The sequence below is a fragment of the Ambystoma mexicanum genome, chromosome 1q, assembly GCF_040938575.1.
Source record: "Ambystoma mexicanum isolate Mex_15411 chromosome 1q, UKY_AmexF1_1, whole genome shotgun sequence".
Taxonomy (NCBI): domain Eukaryota; kingdom Metazoa; phylum Chordata; class Amphibia; order Caudata; family Ambystomatidae; genus Ambystoma; species Ambystoma mexicanum.
This window is the reverse complement of record NC_090922.1, coordinates 924,609,383-924,630,712: the sequence shown is the minus strand read 5'-3', so window position 1 is coordinate 924,630,712 and position 21,330 is coordinate 924,609,383. Positions and strand designations below refer to the sequence as shown.

At 43.0% G+C, this 21,330-nt stretch overlaps 1 protein-coding gene across 4 annotated transcripts in view; it reads left to right on the top strand.

Moving 5' to 3' along the window:
* LOC138538879 (glyoxal reductase-like) overlaps positions 1 to 21,330 on the top strand; it is a 1,290,729-nt gene that overhangs the window by 82,141 nt on the left and 1,187,258 nt on the right. The window lies entirely within an intron of this gene.

Below are 21,330 nucleotides of genomic sequence, written 5' to 3'. Positions count from 1 at the left end.
CTTGCAGGGGGGGGCATTACCGCTTCAGGTAATGCCTCTGGGCCTGCGTTAAGGCACGAGCTTTGCTCCGGCCTGTTACTATGGGCCATGGCGCATTACCTGAAGCGGTAATGCCTCACCCTGCGAGGGGCTTATTGCTTAAAATCGATCCCGACAAGACGGCCACACTTAGTTTTTGCTTTGCAATTTTGCATGTTTATTTTGTATATGTTTCTGCATTGCTCTCCATTGTTTATTATTTTAAAACTAATAAAAACCGTTTGAACAAAAAGGACAACGCTCACAGCTGGAGAAGGCCTCAAGGAGATAATGCAGGAAAGCAAACCGTGAAATAAATTAGTTAAATTTAATGTTAAAGATATTTGTACCGCGCACCGTCACCAACGGAATTGGTCCCCAGACGCTCAGGCAGATCTACAAACAAGAAGGCGGGGGGGGGTTAGTCGGGTGAAGAGAGAATAGGAAAGTGAGGAAGGTGGTGTGATGTTGGCAGCTTCAGTTCGGTTTTCACTGTGTGCTGAGCTTGGGTGTGAATATCGGATCGATGTGAGTCCTTGTGTGCTGTTGGTGCGATTTATGTGTTGTTTATTGTTGCAGTGTGGTGAAGTGCGTGCGGTTTGCTGAGCGAGAAGATGGTTGTGTGGATTTTTGTGTGAGTTAAGTATGCAGAGATTTGAGCTTTGGGTTAGTGAGTTATATGTCCTTGTTCTATGTATCCGGTTCTCCTATGGGTAGGCATATTCTTTCTCTTTTTCTTTCCTGTCTGTCTAATTGTTAGGAGTGATGGCGTGGCAAGTTCCCAGCTGTGTTATTTCGAACTTAGTGTATTAGGTTGGGGCGTGCTTTAGCCCTCACTCTGGTATTGTTGCTGTACTTTTACAATCATCCGCTCCCTTCCTATCTATTTCCTGTCAGCGGTCCATTGCTGCCTTTGTGTACTTTGTAGGCCAAGGTGTTATTGCTATATTATCATCCTTACCCTTCCAACCCGATCTCTCAGTGATCGCTCTTTGGTATGGTTCTGTCTTATCTATCTTTCAGTTGGTAAATTGATATGCCGTAGATTGTTCTTCCCTAACTTCTGTTGATGGGCGATAGTGTAGGGGGATAGGGAGGATCGGTTCCCTCTCTCAGCATTGTTTCAGCTGTATATATGCCACCATAGGCATTCTTTCTAGTTATGGGGTGAAGAGCCAAGATGTAGCCAGCTAGCATATGTTAAAGAAACCTGGATTACGTTTGAAGTATGATATTCAATTTAAGTGCATAAAGCCAGCGGACCTCACGCCAACATTTACACTGGCATGAAAATTCATGCCTGCAAGAATCCTGGAGCATTTGAATGGTGGAAATGAAGGGGGGGGGCAAGTTGCGTTCCACCCCTCCTCTCCACCATACAAATGCTTGAAAATGGGGCTTGACGTGAATGAAAGGCGTTTTAGGCCTTCCACTTTATGCTCCATGGAAAATGGGCTCCAATGATTTTCTGCAGCAGTGATCCCATAAGTCTCTTGGCTTCAGGAATTTCCCTTACTTGGATATACAGTAAAGTAGTAAAAGCACTGTGACTTTTGCACTTACGTTGGGCCACTAGTTGTGGGAAATACAGAATTGCTGGAACTGATCATTTAAAAAATAGAAACTGAGGGAGCACATCAATTGCAGAAAGTGCTTGATTGCCAAAGAGGGCATATTTGTCCATTTGTACCCTCACACACACACCTACAGACAAAGCACTGACCGATGCAGCAAAAGGGCATGAAGGAAAAATGTTCACTGTACTGAAAATTAAGTTCAATGCAGGTACATGATAGCGTCCGAGGAGCTGCCGTTTACTAAGTTTGGTAGTCCAATTTAATTGATGCGCAAACATGGGTTGGGTGTACCCAAAACGTTTGATAATGATGCCACTTGTGCAGAGTTTATTGCTGTTATTCCTGAGGAAGAAAGGGCCCGTTCTTAATGACTGTGGACTAGCTAAAGCAGGGTCAGACAATATGATTGGTGCACTGTGGGTTTATTTCATCATGAAATGAACTTGGAGCAGCAAATTCATGCACAAGGAATCTTAAATCTCACCAAGAATCTATAGAAAAGTCAAATTTGTAGCCTAACTAAGCTCTCCCTTGGCGACAGCTCAATTTTTTGTTTTGAAATTATTATATATTGATAGGTATTTCTTTTTTCCAAAGATGCGAAGTTAGTCAACATGAGTGTTTCCCATACATTTGTGCGGCTACTACACAAGCAGAATGCATTAAATAGATAAATATGAGAAAAATGTCACTCCAATGCGCCAACTCCTAAAATAATTTGATGAAAAAACATTGTTTCGTGAGTCAGATCAAATTTATTTTCTTTTTCACACTTTTTTCAAAATCTTTCATTAATTTCTCAACACGTGTTTCCCCATTGACAATTACAATGGTTCATCAGGAGAAAAAAAAGGTAATCTTGGTCTGTTTTGGGTAAAAAAGGAATGGGGAAAAGAAAAGGGAGAAAAAAGAAAAATAACATTTTTAGAATTATATTTTCCCTTTGCTTTTCTATTGAAAATAAATAGTAATCCTTATTCTCTGTATTAAATAATGTGTTTAATAAATGCACATTATCCTGTTAAGAAAACGCTGACTCACCCAAATTTTTGACTTCTTTCTTTGGATTTCTTTAAATCAAAATCTTTTTCAAAATCTTTTTCTAAAAAGGCTCAGTTTTATCTAGTCACTTCTGGTAGACTGGGCTTTTATGTGTCATCAATTTCTTTTGACTGTGGGGAAGAGAATGAATAATAGATTTGTAACGGGGAGAAATGCCCCCCTCTTTTGGTTATGGAGAAATAGTATTTGAAGTTTCTTTGGGTAGAAAGTGTGGCAATTAGAGAGACGGTGGAAAATGCAATTTCTAGTTGTATCTGTAAGAAACTATATATTGGAAGCACAATAAGGAAATTGAAGGTGAGAATTTTCGAGCACATTAGAGCCATAAAACACAAGGATCTCAGATCACCTATATCAGTACATATCATCAATGAGCATCTGCTTTTTGATGTTTCACAACTCAAGGTTTTTGGTTTGGAGAAAATTCCCCCCCCCCTCCTAGGGGAGGAAACAAAGAGGAACTATTACGGAAACATGAAATCAAATGGATTTGCATCATGGTTGCATGTGCCTCTGGATTAAATTGTGATTCAGAAATGTTTTGCTGGTTATAAATGTTGTTTATTTAATTTATTGTATGCAGAATAATTATGTATGATTGAACAATTAGTATCAAATGTTAAGTTAAATGCTATGCATGCTTAGAAAATATTGTTCCAATGATTATTATTACTTTCTTAATAAGATACATTTCGAATTTTAACTCTTACTATAAAAATTAAATTGCAATCCACATTAGTCAATAGATTGCTAAGGTAGAATTTATAAGTTACCTTTTCTATTTTTTCGAACATGGCATTCAAACTTAAATTAAGGGTTTAAAGCGCTCCATAATGGCTGACGGGGGCATCGGAGAAAAGCATACACTCTGACGGCATCGCGTTGTGCAGCGCGTGGCGTAATGACATCAGAACGTTGTATAAACACTATAAAAAGTGCATTTTGGCAACATAACAATGCGAAAGCAGCCGAAGAAAGGAAAGCAGCTTATCAACGCTATCACATTATATTTAAGGAGAGGACTATTTTAAGGTAAGGTAAAATTTGATAACCTTGCTAGACCACAACAAGAAATTGCATTTTCCACCCTCTCCCTAATTACCACACTTTCTACCCAATGAAACTTTAAATACTATTTCTCCATAACCAAAAGAGGGGGGCATTTCTCCCTGTTATTCATTCTCTTCCCCACAGCCAAAAGAAATTGATGACACATAAAAGCCCAGTCTACCAGAAGTTGTCGTAAATCTCCCCCCCGTCTCACCTGGGTTCGCTTCTTGCTCTGTTCCGGGGGAGGATTCCTCTTGTGGACGGATCGGGTCTTGTATAGGCTTGCTCGAGTCTCGTCCGGCTGCAGAGCAGAGTTCCGGGAAGCTCGCAGTTCAATGATGTCCAGGAAAAAAGTAGCGGTCGCTTGGGATGAGGATTCCGGGAGCAGAATTAGAGGGAAGGGGTGAAGGGAAGGAAGAAGGATCCAGGAAACTAGGAATAGTGGTTTTGCCGAACAGCACACACCAGCAAGTCACTACCTAATGATAGCATTGAGACGCGCGGGGCCGCAGGGGCGTGGCCAATTTATAGAACGTGCCGTGTGCGACATGAAGGCTGGTGCGAGGCAAGTCACTTGGCACGGTCATGTTGGGAGTAACAAGGAATACAAGCCCCGTCGTGATAAGGACCAGGAAGTCCAGAAGGGGCAAGTTCTACGGGTCATGATAGAAGTGACCAGATAAAACTGAGCCTTTTTAGAAAAAGATTTTGAAAAAGATTTTGATTTAAAGAAATCCAATGAAAGAAGTCAAAAATGTGGGTGAGTCAGCGTTTTCTTAACAACAAGATAATGTGCATTTATTATACACATTGATTACTAGGAAAAGTAAAGGGAAAATATAATTCTAAAAATGTTGTTTTTCTTTTTTCTCCCTTTTCTTTTCCTCATTCATTTTTTCCAAAACAGACTGAGATTACCCTTTTTTTCTCCTGATGAACCATTGTAATTGTCAACGGGGAAACACGTGTTGAGAAATTAATGAAAGATTTTGAAAAAAGTGTGAAAGCAACACAAAGTTGATTTATTTTATTGAAGAAATACATGAAATATTTTGAAAAAAGTGTGAAAAAGAAAATGAATTTGATCTGACTCACGAAACAGAACGTTTTTTCATCAAAGTATTTGAGTTGGCGCTTTGGAGTGACATTTTTTCTCATATTTAATGCTCACCAAGAATCTGTTTGTAAATATGGACAGAGAATGCCCAGACTGGTGGAAAAGTAAACTTGGTGTTTTGGGGCGGATGGTGCCAGTGGGAATAGGTGCCACTGGAGGGATTGGCACGCTCTTAAATGTGGAGATGGGTCCGCATACGATTTCCATGTTTGCCTCATATTGGCAATGTTAATTACACAAAGGTCAGTCAAGTCGATTCAAAAGGTAAATGATCTTCCTGTGGTGTGGAAAATATACCATTAGGCTGAACAATCGGACATTAGCTGTAAAGAAGCAGCGCTGCCTGCCTCACATATTTTGGGCATTGTGGTTCGGTATTTGCAAGTACACAGCTGCACATCATTACATGGAGCAGCTGGCCTGCGCTCCTAAAAATGCTGCAACGAAGGGCAAATCATGTTGTTCAAGGTATGGAAACGATAGAGCATGTAGGCTTCTGTCATTTTTAGCAGGACCACTTTTCAGAGGTATCGAAAATAAGCCTCACACTCCGAATGAACAATCTTATTTTTCCAGAAGCTGTTGCAGCAGTGGAAAATGCCTTGATAGTTAAACACATGAACGAAAAGCCTATAAGAAATGGGAAACTGGAAAGCTTTATACGATGCCTGCATTCAAAGCCATTACCATGCCCACAACCTGTTGGTCAGTCAAGTAGAGACATGGGATGGGGACGGGTTATTTTGTAATTGTTAATGTTTCAAAACTTCCAATTGAAATGGTCCAGCATTCATGAGGTTTTCAAAAACATCTTGCAGAATGAAATGGAACAAACTTGAAATTATTGTTAGAGAATTTGAATAGAGATTTGGAAATATAAGGCTATCTGATGATTTTTGAGGACCCAACCGCCATTAAATGCTTTTAAATCTTCTACCATGATGCTTGGCCTGACCATCTCATCTACTTCAGTGATCGCCAATTAGAGCTTTTAGAGCGCTAGTATAGAAACATTTAAGAAAAACAGCAAAGCAATCGAAGTGCAATGCAACAGGCATGGAGCGTGCTTAGCCAAGGGTCAGTTAATAGATACATTCTATTTTGGCTTATGGGATTTGGGATGAATCGCAGGATTCTGTCACTTCTCCCCAAGGGGGAGCCATTCCCTGTGAGGCTAGGGAGTTGAGCCTGCTATTCAAAACCCTCCCTAGGGATATAGGCCAGCGTGACTTCACCGGGGCGGACTCCCCCTCTGGGGACAAGGACTCCCGTTCTGATGAGGAACTCCCTAAACATGTCACCAACCCATCTTCTTAAAAATCTAATGGAAGAACATATGAAGAACAGACTAGAATATTGCCAGCCAAATCCTCTGGTTGTTCCTATAGAGAAACACTTATATAGTGCTGAGACGAAGAAGATTACTGGAGGAATACAGAGTCTAACTCCAACACAAAAGAGGGACTTTGACACTACTGGGGAAGTCCCACGGCAGCGTCATAAATCTTGGAGGCGGAGACCTAAGGAGAGCGAGCGTGGGAGGTTCGAAGCAGCTGGATGGACTGATGAAAAAGTTGAAAATAGTCTGGCAGGAGAGTGCATCAGGAATATGAAATAACAGAGCAGCTAATGGAAAAGGGAAGAATGGCCCTTTTAAATTGATGGAAATCCTGAATTTGAGAAACTGAACATTTTAAAGAATGGTAAAGTTTGAAGGAGACTCAAGTGAAGCGTTATCCCTCTTAAACAAGTGTGAACTGTGACTGAGTGACTTGTTAATTACCAGAAGAAATCTAGGGGAAGGGAGACCCCTTGTCTTGGTGGAACATTATTCCTTTCTTTTCTACACTTTATATTTGTATGTTTTGGAACTCTAAATGAAAGCTACAAATATATAGCTCACAGAAATCTGCTTGTGCACATTATATTGGGTTTAGAGTGTAAGGGTCAGTTTAGGGTTTGGACACAGGATGGAAGACAATCTTTTTGTTAACATCGTGACCTTTACGTTCCTTATTTTTGTTGAGGCAGGGAAACCCCTCTTAGAGTTGGGGATAGATAGGATTACCCACCACCTTATTTTTTGAAAATAAGTCTATGACCAATACTTAACATGCCACTGTGTCCAAGTCTTACTCTCGATCCCATTGTTAATAGCAAAGGTGCCATTTGATCTTATCCTGCAGTAGTCGCTCATTGGCTAAGGGAGTTCTTTGATTATGTTCTGCTCCAGGGGAACAGTCACTTTGAGAAAAGGCAGAATGATCATCTTCTTCAGGTTATGGCATGGTTGTAATGCTATTTATTTAATACATTGTAAGGGTGCAGATGAGGAGACTGGCACACAGGTGGCAATGTTGTTGATATAAACTTTTGTTAATAATGAAAATAAAGATAAAACCTACCTTTCCGTAACTCTAAGAGGGGGTTCCCTGCCTCAAGTAAAATTCTAAGGTTTTGGTCCGGGTGTCCGTGTAAATCAATAGTTCACTGTCCTGTGTAAAAAAGCCTGCTTCTGTTCCTTAGACTGAACTAATGGTTGTGCCAATGTTCTTGGTCCAGGAGAATGACTCCCTTTCCTTGCATGAGGTAGTACAATTCTAGTTGCAAGTTCTAAACCAGGGGGAATGGCGCCCTCCCCTGATTTCTGTGATATAAAAAAAAGAAAAGGATTGCTGATCCTTAATCATCTGTTTCAGAAAGTTCACTATTTCATTATCCCAGGGAGGTTGACTTCCTTCACCTGGAACACTGGTTCGATCCTCCTCATGAGTTTCAACCAACAGGAGAATGACACCCTGCTTCTGGCCTTCCTTGGCTTTGCTCTCACAGTTTACAACACCAGGGGGAATTTCTTCCTTCCCCTGGCCTTTCTCAGGCTTTGTTTCACAGTTCACAACACTACAGGGAATGTCCCCCTTTCTCAGGCTTAGGTTTACAGTTCACAACACCAGGGGAATGTCTCTCTTTCCCTAGCCCATCTTATTCATGGCTTCACAATTCACAACACCAGGGGGTATGTCTCCTTTTCCCTGGCCATTCTCAGACTTTAGTTTTGGCAGACCTGGTTCACTCTCCTGCCAGGTACTGCCATGAAGATTACTTGTCAAGATCATCTTCTGTGCATGGAATCCCAGATCCTTGGTTCTTCTGTTCTTGCACTCTCTCCGTAGCTTCTACCAGCCATCCCGATCACCCGTGTACCTTTCTGGTCTCTGCCGGTGTCGTTCAGTGGTTCGCAGGGTCTTCCTACCTTTATTCCTACCTCTATTTTGCATCTCTCGTCACTTTTCTGAGTCCTATGTCTGCTGCGGCGACTATGCAGCAGTTGCTTCCTCGCGGGTTGTCTGCCTTTTCTCACCAGCACGATCCAGGCGCTCTGCTTGCTCAAAGCCTTGCTGTTCCAATTTCCCGACTGGTCCACCCACGTTGGACCGGGTAGAGAAACCTGAGCCTCCTTGCTCGTGTCCTGGTCAGTAGTGTTCCCTCCTTTCCATGTCAGACGATCCTCTCGCTCGTGGGTCCTCAAGGGAGGGTCTGACAAAAAGGTAAGCCCTTCCTCTGTCTTGATGTTGAATGAGCGATGACAGCTAGAATGCTTATTCAAGTTCTTAGGAGGACTCTTTATTGTTCCGCACCTCAGTATCTGTCAAGGAGATCTTAATTAAGTCATCCCTACTCTTCCTAGTCTCAGTAATTGTAGGGTAATCAGTCTCACATATATACATGGAAGTGTGTGGTATGGAAGTGAGGGATGATAAGGTGGGCCTCATGGTCTGAGGGGAGGTAAAGGAAGTGGAGGAGCATGAGGGGTGTTGTACAGGGTTCTCCCTAGATGGTCGTCCTTCCCTAGAGTGGGAGTCTCTCCACATGAAATCCTCCCTCTGAGTACCACCCCCAGGGGGAGTATCGGGTAGCGGCCTCACCTCCTTGGCCTCATGGGAAGGCCCCCCCTTGTGGAGAAGTGATGGCATGTAAGGATTTGTCACAATAAACAGTATGAAAAATAGCTACTCGTTCTTTTATATTACATGTAAACCTAATAGCGTGAGGAAATGAACATGTCTTTGCTGTTGCTGTATCATTAAAAGCATTGTGACTTTCTGACACCGTAGTGCTTCAGAGCGATGTTTGTATACTTTCACACATGTACAGTATACCATCAAAGGTTGATAACCACAAGACAAGATGAGCATGGTTGAGTCCATTTTAAGATGTATTGCCACGTGTAGCAAAATATGCCACTGCCTGGTTTTATCAAGCAAGAAACTTTTAGTGGTAGCTGAGCATTGCATGCCGTGATATGGTGCAATCCGATCAGCACTTTGTTGCAGAGCACTCCTCGGGAACAGGAAGGGGTTTATGATTCTCCAGGTTCATCTTCATGGCGTTGGTGGTTTAGCAGAAAAAGCCAAATGTCAATATTTTCCATTTGAGTCCATTATCAGCAATTGTTTTACTGTCACTGAATTAGTCCGTTTTATCATTGATATTATGTTTATGCAATAATGCATTTGATATTACTACCGATTGTCTCAAGAAGTTCTTTTTGCATTTTAGTTTTTAATCATATAAAGCATGTATGTTTTTGACGTATTTTCAGCTGTTGATAGTTTAATTATTTTGTCTTAACTTATCTGGCATTCAGACAATTTAACTTTTAAAAACATAGGGCCTCATTCTGAGTTTGGTGGTAATTCGGCAATAAATTGGCTGAATTACCACCAAAATCGGTTTCAAGTGGTGGTAGGGGTGTAATTCCCCATTTTTGGAGTCCATAGGGAATATCTGGTATGATATGATATGATAGTTTATTTATATAGCGCCGATACACAATGTGTTTCAAAGCTCTTCAAAGTAGGGAGGGAACAAGAGAAAATACAATGACATTCTTATAGGCCATGAACAGTAAGGATGTGAAATTAACTATCATACTCGGCCTGATGACATTTCAGATAGTGCAAGAGCTAAGACATAGATAAGGAAGGGAGGGGGAAAGTGGCAAGGAAATGGAAACAGATAGGCGACTACCATACTAGGCCTGACGACATTTCTGGTAGAGCAGGAGAAAAACAAAAGGTGAGGGAGAGGGGTGCAGAAAGGGAGAGGAGGAACGAAACAAGCGACTATAGTATTAGGCCTGACGACATTTCAGATAGTGCTGGAGGGGGCGGTGGGAGAGGAGAACAAAAAGAATAAGGGGAGAGGGGAGGAGACAGACGAGGTTGCTATCATACTAGGTACAGGGACAAGTCTGATAGAGTAAGAGTAAGTGCATAGAAGAAAGTGAGGGGAGGTGAAAATCCTTGCAGTAAATACCCCAAATTTCGTTAGTTAAAGTGGAGGATTTGCCTCGATCAACAAGCAGGAGGTGAATCCGCCACCTTTTCTCTAGAAATCGTCAGATTTACCGCCGGGTAATTCCACCAGCGGTAAATTCACCAAAACATATAATTTGGTGGTGCTTGAAAAATGGCAGTAATTCCATTACTCCCCAAAAAGTGTCGGTAACAGAATTACCACTACTTTTTTTACCTCACCACCATACTTGGATTGAGGCCCATACAATTCTATTGCATATCAGGATCTTCTGGCCCACAATAATATTAAAGGTTACATAATATAGACTCAGGACATGACTTCCAAGGCAACATAACACTGTCTATTTTCTGTTTTCTTGGGGTACTTCACAAGAGTCTCATTATTATTGATATAAAATACCTAATATTTAATGTGAGTATTCTGATGTAGTGGCAAAGCAAGTTAACATTCCATTTTTAGTGTGATGGACTTTGCTTGTATTCAGGGAATAGTTAATGCAGCCTGTTTGTACTGTATTAACCGCAGTGTAGGTATTTATAATATTATGTTTGCAAACGTAACTCTTTTTACAAAATATTTACAACTAATTCTTTCTTTATCTGGTCTGACCGTTTCAAGAGTGGCAGGAGGCCTACTACGGGTTTACACTGAGCCAATCCTGTCCCAGAGACTGGGTGTATGAGTTTCGAGGCTCCCAATCTCTGTACCTTGTACCTGTGCCTGGATGAATATGCGGAGTACCACTGACCCTTGCTGCACACCTGTTGCGCACAATGTTCACCAGTCTTCCTTCTCTTTCCACGCATCTACGCATACCAGCAGGCTAAGCGGTGGAAGCTCGAACTGGCAGCGCACCAGAGATTGAGAGGCAGCAGCAGGCCATGCACTTCCCACTGGCAATACAAAAACAAAAATCAAACAGGACACATACGCCAGAAATTATTTTCAGCGGGCCACCATTTCAAACGCCTGCGGACCCACTGATGAAAAGAGCGCAAGGCTTTAAGGCCTGTTATGTGTTTTAGTGATTGTAACTTGCCCCCTGGGAAAAGGGAAGCCAGTGATTGGCCTCTGGAACCAGCTGATGGGGAAAGAAAGCCAATGGCAAGGACAGAGGGAGGATACAAAGCGGCAGTGTGTCCAGGGCAGTCTGAGTAGCTCTGTGATGTCAAGGGAGGAGAAGGACCAAGAAACAAGGTGGAGGAAGGATGGTGTAGCGGATCATGGAGCAGAATTCCCAAAAGTATGTGCAAGGTGAGGCATTGGTTGCTGAGAGAAAGTATTTTTTGGGTGTGAGAGTGTGTGCAAGATGAGTGAATGAGATTAAAGGAGAGACTAGGGGAATCTGATTGAGAGTGTGTGAGAATGGTGAAAGGAAGATGGCTGCAGGAGAGAAATGTTGGAGTGTAGTGAAGTGGGAGAAGAGTGGTGTGGAGTGTAGAAGTAGTCCTAAAGTGGAAGGAGGAGAAAGTAGATGGAGGGGAGTATAGTATTAGTAGAGTGGGAGAAGAGTAGAGTGTAGTGGTAGAGTGGGACAGATTAGGAGTAGTGGGGGAGACGAGTAGTAAAGTGGGAAGAGTGGAGAGTAGTGGGAGGGAAGTGTAGTGGAGGAGGAGTAGACAGTAGTAGAAAGTAAGATCTGAGGTTGGAGGTTAGAATTGGAGAAAGGAGCATTCGAGAGGTAGGAATTGCCGTAATCACAGGATAGCGCATAAAAGCCAGTTTAAGAAGTGATCTGCTCTCTGAGGAGAACGTCCTTAAAAATAAAATGCATTGCCGTCCATTTTTGAGGGCTGGAAAGGCATACAGGACAATAACTGCACACCACCCCTATGTCTGCGAAGTACAAGGAGTAGAAGGATCAGTAAGAACTCAGCGAATTAAAGAGCCGACATTAGGCATCAGAATGTGTGCATACCTACGCAGTGTACCCAATTCTGGAAGTAGGCACATTTAACCATGCATCATCATACTGAGTCAGGGCCAGTCCATTGGGGAACATGCTGTGTTAGCCAGACCTTGTTAACAGTCTGAACCCCACTGGTCTATGTTCCCCCATTTCCTGCTGATTAATTTCCACATGCAGATTTACAGAGCCCAAAGACCTCGCTGGTCCTTAGTGGTGGGCCTTGTATCTTTGCCACACAGCGTGATCCTAAAAAGAGCTTGTACACTACTACCGACCGGATACTCTGGTCCTACTCTTAGAACAGATCAAGTTCGCCTGTAGATGGCATTTTAAGAGTCACAGGAATCTACTGCCTTCTGCCTCCATGTGTAGAACTTGTAGTTCGCATTAGCATCGGTGGTGTGCCACAGCCAGTCTTATTGCTCGGGACACTGGCTGTTTTGGCCGTCTTCCTCCCACTGTTCAGCCACTCTTGACTTAAATCGTTTTTTAGTGCAGATTTCTTGTGCCTGTTCTTCACTGCTTTGTCGTGCCCCTTCAGCCACATTCATGGTCAACCGTGGATATAGAAAAAGGGCCCTTTTATTCAGCTCCTTTTCCATTTTCCTGGTTGGCCATTTTGGAATGTCACTCGCCAATGAGATGTTTATATTATTTAAAAGGGAGGAAATGGCCAGCCCTTTGTGGACAGTGGGTGCTAAAATGAAGAATATTAAAAGTCCTGAGCGACTTGCACTGGCAGGTTGTTATTCCTCAGTACATACCACACACAATATACAGTGGTCTCTGCACATCATGGCACTCTTTACACATAAAATGACACACAGAGAAAAAAGATGAAGGGTGGGAGTGTGTGGTGAAACGTGACCTAATCTAATCTACCATAATGCTGCACATTCTCTCTTATAGTCATAGCAGTACAGCATTTGTCGAATTAAAAGTGCCCACGCTGATCCCTAGCTAACAAATTACTCTTTTGAAAACCGATCGTTGTGACAAAAGGTCTTCTGCTTTTCAGGGGTATTGGGGTGAGTAGTGGGTAAAGGGAATGTCCAATCAAGATTCATAAAAATATATGCACTTTATTTAAACATCACCATCTAGAAGAAAACTAAATAGACAAATTGTACAAAAACTCACCCCTCTGAAACCTGCAGAAAGGGGAGAATGCAGCACACTGTGAAAAAATACAGGGGTGAAAAAGCAATATCTATTACCACAATGTTCTTTGTAAAAGGATAAGTCCTGGGAAACGGTGCACAAGTGATCTAATCAGTCTCCAGGGCCCACAATGGACCAAGGGGGCAGTTATTAATCAATAGTAACTTCCTTGCGGTTTGACCTCGTCGAACTCAGCTGTTCAATGCTGTTCTTGCGGTTCAACGCGGTATTGACTATGGCTAGCCGGGGAGCAGTGCTGAGCAAGGGTCAAATTTAGCTTATTGTGCGCATGGATAGAAATGGATTGTGAGGGCCACCAGAGTCTATTCAATGGTCAGTTTGAAGAAGCTGGTAACTGGATGCACTGGTCAGCTGGACCTGTTCGATGAAGCACTTGAGGAAGAGCAGTTTGTGACAACCGCCCGGGTCGGTTCGATGGTCGAGTATATGGTTAAGATGCTGGTGACTGGATGTGCAGGTTCGGTGTCAATACAGTGGCTGATGGTCGGGGCTTGAGGATCCACCAGGGTTGGCTCGACATGTGATGACGATCAGCAGTGAAGATGCTGGCAGAGCGAGCAGCAGCAAGATGGTACAGAGGAACTTGTAGTTCGAGCTGAGGCAATGCTGTGCTCACCTAGCACGGTGTAGTGGTGAAAAGGTTCGAACAAGCAGTTTGAGTTCAAAAAGCTTTGCGAGTGCCAAAGGCAGTTCTGGAGAGGCCTGCTGGTTCAAGATGTGGTGAACCCGGTTTGTTAACAATTCGACCGTTTTGATGCGAGGAAACAGACTCTTAACTGTCTTTCTGCTATGAGTCCCACTCAGAGGTCTTAGAGACAAGTTCAGTACTTTCCGGCTCCCAGCAAAGGAGCCGCGTGCACCCCTTCAGGGGTCCTCCACCAAGTTGAGGTCCCGGCAGCATTGCAGGTCATGTTCCAGCAGCAGGTTCATCCCCAATATGTCCTGGGAATGGGTAGGAAACTGAGCCCGCCTATGCCTTGTACATTCCGTCTTCACCTCACTGGTGAAGGACTCTGGAAAGTCCACTCTCCAGAGGTCCAATGAAATCTTGATTCAAGTGTTGGAGTCCAAAAGATGATCTAAGAAGTTTTGTGATACCCCTTCTTTTAAAGGGAAAGGTCCCCAGGTGATTGAGCTAAAGCTACCCTGCCTTAGTGGTCCAGTCACTTTTCCCAATATGCATTATCTAGAGGAAGTGGAGGGGACAGGAAGGCAAGAGAGAGGCAAAGAGAAACAAGATGGTGGAATCCTTCACCAACTATACAGACCTCTCTTTATCTACACTAACTCCCTCACTTCTCAATAGGATGAAAGACCTTGTAACACCCTAATGTGAGGCTACTCCCTTGGAATGGTTGTGCTCGTTTGATGCCCGGGCCCAGGACAGCTGCCAGTTGTAACTGTCTTTGGGGGAGGGTGTTGCCTACTCTCACAAAGAGATCAAAGAAGAGGTATGGCCATTAGGGTTCCTGCCCTGTCGCTTGGGAGGATCAGCCTGTCTGTCCAGAATACACATCACCTTCCGTAGCTGGGCTGGCTCCCAGGAGCTGACACGTGTGATATCAAATTGGATGTGGTTGCAATGATTATGAGCAGTGTTGCACCATGCCCTAACAAAGGGTGCATATCTTAAATGTAGCCCCCTGCACTGTAGAGACTTGCCTGACACTGCAGCTGTCAAATTGGCACCAGGGATCCCTGTATCTGCTATGTGCCACTGGTAGAACAGGCGCTGCACATCAGGATACTAATGCAGCACGGAACAGGTACACACTATGCATTTGGCATGGAACGTATGAAATGGGAATCTGATCAACAAAGATTGCCCGTTCAGAGATGGAATTACTCTTATTTAATTAGTAATAAAAAAACAGGCCTTCTACACCCTTGTCAGATGGCAATTAGAATCGTATTGCTTGGGGGAAAGAAGGTGAAATAGTTTAGGTTTAATTATAAGTTATTTGAATGATGCTTTATCATCATCAATGTGTTCTTGTATAGTAAAGTTCTAGACATCAATATATGTAACACGCATGTAGTGCTGCTATGCCACATTTCTGTCATAGAGCCCGTTTATGTGTTTGCCTTTAATATACTCAAGCTACAATATCACATATAAGATAACCTACAGAAAGAGCCTTGCTACTGGCCTTCCACGCTTGTATTGAGATTTAAGAGACAAACATTAGTAAAAAGATAAACTTGCAGTTAAGTGCACGTTTTACGACTGCCCAGTTTTTCATTGCCTTTTAACAAATGTTCAAAGCCTTTTAAATGAAGTGTAAATTGCACAGGATGGACCACAGACACCAGTGTAATACTGATTGTGTTGTGTTAGGGTATACAAAAGGCAAATGAATTTGGGTGTTTCTGGGTCACATGGCTTTTTTACCCCACTCGCTCAAAAGAAGTGGCATCGATAGTTGCCATGTTTTTGCTTGCCCGCTGGCATTACAATGAATCCCTGTGAATGCTGCTTACTTTCCTACTTTGTACTTGCATGAAATGCAAGCTGGTATTCAAGATTCTCTGCCAGCATCAAAATTATACATGGGCAGAGATGCTGGAGTATTTCCTGCACGGAGTATAAGATTTATGCGCCATGCCCAGGGCAGACTGAGAAGGGGGGCAAGGACTGGCTGGACTGTTGCTCCCTGGGCCAGAGCTGCAAAATGCAAAATTAAATCGTCAAAAAAGACATCCTTCCAATTTCATCTTGCCTCAAAAGGCCAGAGTGCTAAAAGGTCTGCTCGGCTTCTCTGTAGGTGGAGTGAGTCAGTCATCTTGATTTCAGCAATGTTGCAGGTGGCCTCCACTAATGTTCCTCCACATTGAGAGGGAAACAAGCATGCTCATACTGCGCAGCAGCAATGTACATATTTAAATGACTGATTCTGTGCGCCTGCATGTTAATGTTTGCACCACTGTGCACCATGCACCTTTGTCTGTTGTAATCCTCAGCCACTTGCCATGACTCCTACTTGCAGAGGAAGTAAGGTTCCATATTTTATTAGTTTGTTCTCGGTTCCATTCTCTAAGACTGCTTCACCTATGTGCTGGTGAATCTCATGATCACTCGTTAAAATGATTACCACCCTGAATAAAACCCATGCATATTACTATTGTGGTTATAGAAATGGCTGTTGGATTGTTTGCTATTCTCACCTTTGGGCACAGTTAAAAAAACACAAATATGCAACGCAGAAAGATGTAACATTCAGGTATTACTTATTAGTAGAATACAAACTAAGCGGGACATTCAGAGTTGGTCAGATTTGTTTCTGAAATAACGCTGGAAAATGTTCGAACTGCACCAGTGGTATTTCTGAAAATCTTCACAATTCTGGAGTTTACCACTAGTGCTGGTTGCATTTATGGTATACCTCTGGAGATTTTTCAGAAATACCACCTCTGCCGGGGGTAACATAAAGAGTGTTTTTAAAACATGTTTTCAGCTATTCCCACCTTCACTGTGAAGGTGGTTTATCTGCAGTAAACATTACTATGCAAAACAAAAACAAAAGAGCTGATGGCTGGAAGGTTTGGAATTAATAATAACTTCTGGCATTGCTCTGGGCAATCTTCCAGACCATAGTTCTTTAGCCTGCCAAGCCATTACAGAAGGGGAAAGACCACATGCAAATCCGGTTTTGTCCGACCCCAAAAGGGGCACTCAGGCTTGAACTGCTAGGTCACATCCCTTCTGCACGAGACCACAAGCGTCCCCATACAAGTTTCAGCCGCATTGGGCATCATCAGTGAGGGGTAGCATGGGTCTCTAGGTGCTGCAGGTTCGGGACCCACATCTGGGCATAGACGTTCCACTCGGTGTGACTTATACAAAACAAAAGCGGTGATGGCTGGAAGGTTTGGAATTTATCCTAACTTCTGGCATTGTTCCGAGCAATCCCCCAGACTCTCGTTCTTCAGCCTGCCAAACCATTACAGAAGGGGAAAGACTATATGCAAATCAGGCTTGGGTCCACCCCAAAAGGGACAGTACAGCCCGAACTGCTTCTGCACGAGAGCACAAGCGTCACCAGACATGTTTCAGCCTCACTATACCATTTTTATGCACAAAAAGGTTAGTTGTGGCCCTTTTAGGCATTACATGGGAAAAATGGTGAGAAGGAGAGCATCAGAGATGCACTCCTTTTTACCTCCTTTACCATGGGCCTTTGTTTATTAACATATGTTTCAATTAAGACTTCTCTTTATGTTTTGCCTGGTAGTTGATGCCTTAAAAGACAGATTTATTGAAAAGTGTACTAGTTTAGCTCTTTAATAGCAACTTTGCAGAAAGTGTTTCGCTGGTTCTAATATTAAAGATGAAATGAGAGAAGTCTAATTTCTATCTAAATTTGAAACCGTGGAACCAGGATGCCAGAGCTTAACTCCCTGCCTTCCCCACTTCACATATGAGGTGATCCTGAGCAAATCGCTTTTGATTACTGTGCCTTACTTTCCCTACCTGTCTGTAGGGAACTTCACACTCACATGGGTTTATAATGGATCGTCTTACTCCATAAATAATTATAATATTAACCATTTATATAATGTGGGAAGGCAGGATGCCAAGTGATGGTCTTATGTTGTGGTGGGGTTGGTAGACCGAGTGCCAATTATGGGTATGGGTTTTGTGTTGGGGGTAGGCAGGAAGCCAGGTATGGGTAATTTTGCGATGCCAACTCATGTTTGGCTGTTACAGTGATGCCAGACCACCTGGCTCAGCTATGGCCTTTCTCTACCAATGAATTCTCTAGCTACAGTTGCTGAGGACTTTTTGGCAGACCTAGAGACTCGCGTGGTGGAAGGCGAATCTTTCCAACTTCAGCTGTTCACAATCCCTACAGCTCCGCGCTTCGTTCCCAGGAGGGGGCGGAGCCTCGTTGGTCACGTGAGGAGTCACGTGACAGGAAATAAGAACAAAACACACTCGCTCTCTGCCGAGTGGCGTACTACAGTTGCTGAGGACTTTTTGGCAGACCTAGAGACTCGCGTGGTGGAAGGCGAATCTTTCCAACTTCAGCTGTTCACAATCCCTACAGCTCCGCGCTTCGTTCCCAGGAGGGGGCGGAGCCTCGTTGGTCACGTGAGGAGTCACGTGACAGGAAATAAGAACAAAACACACTCGCTCTCTGCCGAGTGGCGTACTACAGTTGCTGAGGACTTTTTGGCAGACCTAGAGACTCGCGTGGTGGAAGGCGAATCTTTCCAACTTCAGCTGTTCACAATCCCTACAGCTCCGCGCTTCGTTCCCAGGAGGGGGCGGAGCCTCGTTGGTCACGTGAGGAGTCACGTGACAGGAAATAAGAACAAAACACACTCGCTCTCTGCCGAGTGGCGTACTACAGTTGCTGAGGACTTTTTGGCAGACCTAGAGACTCGCGTGGTGGAAGGCGAATCTTTCCAACTTCAGCTGTTCACAATCCCTACAGCTCCGCGCTTCGTTCCCAGGAGGGGGCGGAGCCTCGTTGGTCACGTGAGGAGTCACGTGACAGGAAATAAGAACAAAACACACTCGCTCTCACCCTCGCGGCGTAAGCCCTGGTGGCAGAAGGGCTGGTGCTGTACTGTTAGGCTGTTCGGCGACTTCGGCATAAGGCAAGAAAAGCCTACAGTCAGCAAAGAGGCCAGCAGACGAGTCAGGTAAGAAGGAAACGGTATGGTGGAGGTGGGACCACAAACACGCTCTAAGCAAAAGCTTTGCACACGGCATATTGAAAATCATGCAACTATGAGTGAGAAAACATGTACCAAACCACATGGTTTAGAGGGTTATAATTGGTCGAGTTTCGAACAGCAAATGACAAACAAGGTTTGTTTGGTACAGGAGGTGCCTAGGACATCAATAAGTGCAAACTCAAAAAACTCCAATAATGAATCTTTTTCTGTGTCTTCGCTTGCGCAAATAATCACCAAATACTTGGCTAGTCGCCCCACTAAAAACAGCCAAAGAGAGGTCATGGTGGGAAATGGACACCTCACACAAGCGCAAACATTTACTGGCGCAAATTACAATCTTGAGGCAAATTGTAACACCAATACCAGCGGAATAAACATGGCCAATATAGATACCATAATGCTCGAGTGCGAAAATCTTGATGATCAAAACCAACGCATAGAAAAAACCAATTTGAATGGTGAAAATGCTGTTGAAAAAGAAATCCAAGATGGAGTAGTACTTGTCCACCCCATTGAAATCAATACATTAATGTTTGATTCGCCCTTCGACGTGACCGATCACGAACTGCTACAATTAGCAGTCCCAGATCGGTCAGGCGAAGAGAGTCTTATGCGCTTTGTTTATCCTCCCTCAGACCACAAGATAAATGACGCAGAAGATAGAAAAGCGCAAACAACTAAAAGCTCAGAGAAACTGGGACTTTGTGAGCTCAATATCTCAGTTGGATCGAATAAAGGAAAGGAAAAAAAAGACACGGCCAAAAAATCAAGGGTCATGGAAGAGAATATGGAAATCAATCTACAACCAGGGCTACAAACATTACACAAACAAATTTATGCTCAATATAATAATGAAAGTTGGCAGAAAAATACGCCAAAACAGACCGCTAGTTTTGACTTTGCAGGTCGAGAAGCACGCCTAACGGAACGTTTAAAAGCAGATGTTGAAGCCATGAGGCATAAACTTACTGAAAGCTTCACAGACAAATATAAAAACAAAGACAGACGTGATATAACGGGACCTATTGAAACGATCGACAAGAACAAAAATAACATAACTATCGATCTGTCTCCTAAAAACCATACTCAAATAGAACAAAGTGCGTCGCTGACCGGAAGGCAAACGCCAAAAAAAAATCAGCTGCTGGAAAATTCCTCACTTAGTTCAAGCAGCAAGTTACATGATCAGCAGAGGAAAAAAAGCCGCCAAAATAACTCCTCACATTTGATGTCAAGTTGTTCAACGCCTGGTATAACACAAGTTGATAACACGAATCCAGGGACATCAGCTCCAAACACCGTAAGACACAAAGTCGGAACGGAAAGGGAGCCCGAGGAGAAAGAGGCTTCAAATCAAGATCTGGAAAATGAGGCTGCGACAAAAACCAATATATCAACGGCGGCTGCCATTCAAATACATAATAATGTCCTTGCTGCCACCTCGTTGGCTCTAATTCCCTTCATTAAATTATATGAATCACTTCATGACGAACTTCAAAATAACAACGCACTATTAAGTCAGTTAAATGACAAGTTCAATAGATTGGAAACCGCTAATAGGGAGCTATCTCATCAAATAGGCAATGAAGCCTCCAGAAACTGGGCACGTCACACTGAGTTAAGTACACAGATTAAAAATGATTGCATGGGAAAAAGCCGCCTAATGAAATTTCTGAAGGAAAACATGAGGCAAGAATCAAGTACACAAGATAGAGAGATGGAAAATGCGGCCGGCATGACAGACCTTGAAGTAAGAACGCCTAGTCAGACGTGTGGAGATAGGAGTCATAACAGGTTTACAATACAAAATAACAAAGAAGTAACAAATATCGAGCAAAAAGACCTATCGCAGGAAAAAACTGCACTAAATCAAATAAATAAATATCCAGCAAATAAAGAAAAACAATCAACTATGGAGAACTGCAGTACATTGCTTAAAGAAGTACAAACAAAGTCTACAGACATTCTGCCTGCAAGATACCTTCAAAGTGATCCAGCAGAAGACACTCAAGCTGGGCCATCTACGTACCTGCAAAATGCAACAATCAAAAAGACAACTTATGGCATATTTGGAGGAGCAGCAAGAACCATTACACATGACGCAAAGGCTGATCAATCAAACTTGGAAATCCTAAAATCGCATAGAAAAAAAACGAAAAAAAAAAAAAACCTGGACGAAATAAAAAAGAAAAAAAATTCCTCTGGTTCAAGAAAGTTTATTCGAAATTTACCCACTCCAATAAAACAAAGTCTTTTTGCAAGAGAAAAATCGGCATCAATCAATAAACAAGAAAAGGAAAAACCCTTGATAAAAATAACGGGGATAACAGACAATCCTATCCCATCAAATTTGAAAAAAAGAATGAGAATAGACTCTGACACCGCTTCTGTGCAATCGATAGAATCCT